Consider the following 503-nt stretch of genomic DNA (forward strand, 5'->3'; position numbering starts at 1 on the left):
TTCTTACAGAACTTCACACATATACATAAAATGCTTTGTCTTAGAACCAAGGGGGCGTGGCTTTGTTCTGACGTGTTTTGTGTGAACTGTCTCTCATTAAAAGGCAGCAGGAGGAGGTCAGATCTGGGGGTCATTTTCGTGGTGGACACAGACGAGGCCTCCCTTGCGCAAATAATCGATCGATCGACTGTCTTGTTTTCTTCATGATGAATAAGTCTCTAGAATTAGTGGGGTTTGTGGAAACACAGACCCAACAGAAACCGTACAGAACTACAAAGAAACTCTAGTCACAGCTTTCCTCAAGACTCAGCATGGCAGCTGGTTGGTTTCCACTGGTCTTCAGGTAATACAGAATCAGGCATTCCTTATTGCTGCTCTGTAAGGAAACCTCTGCAAGAAGAAAATAATTTAAATCTATTCAAGGTAAACATTAAGAATTTTGGATGTCATTGGATAGCATTTTACTATAACTTGTGTTCACCTTTACTAATTCACTACTTGAT

The sequence above is a fragment of the Rhamphochromis sp. 'chilingali' genome (genome assembly GCF_963969265.1).
Source record: "Rhamphochromis sp. 'chilingali' genome assembly, chromosome: 1".
NCBI lineage: Eukaryota > Metazoa > Chordata > Actinopteri > Cichliformes > Cichlidae > Rhamphochromis > Rhamphochromis sp. 'chilingali'.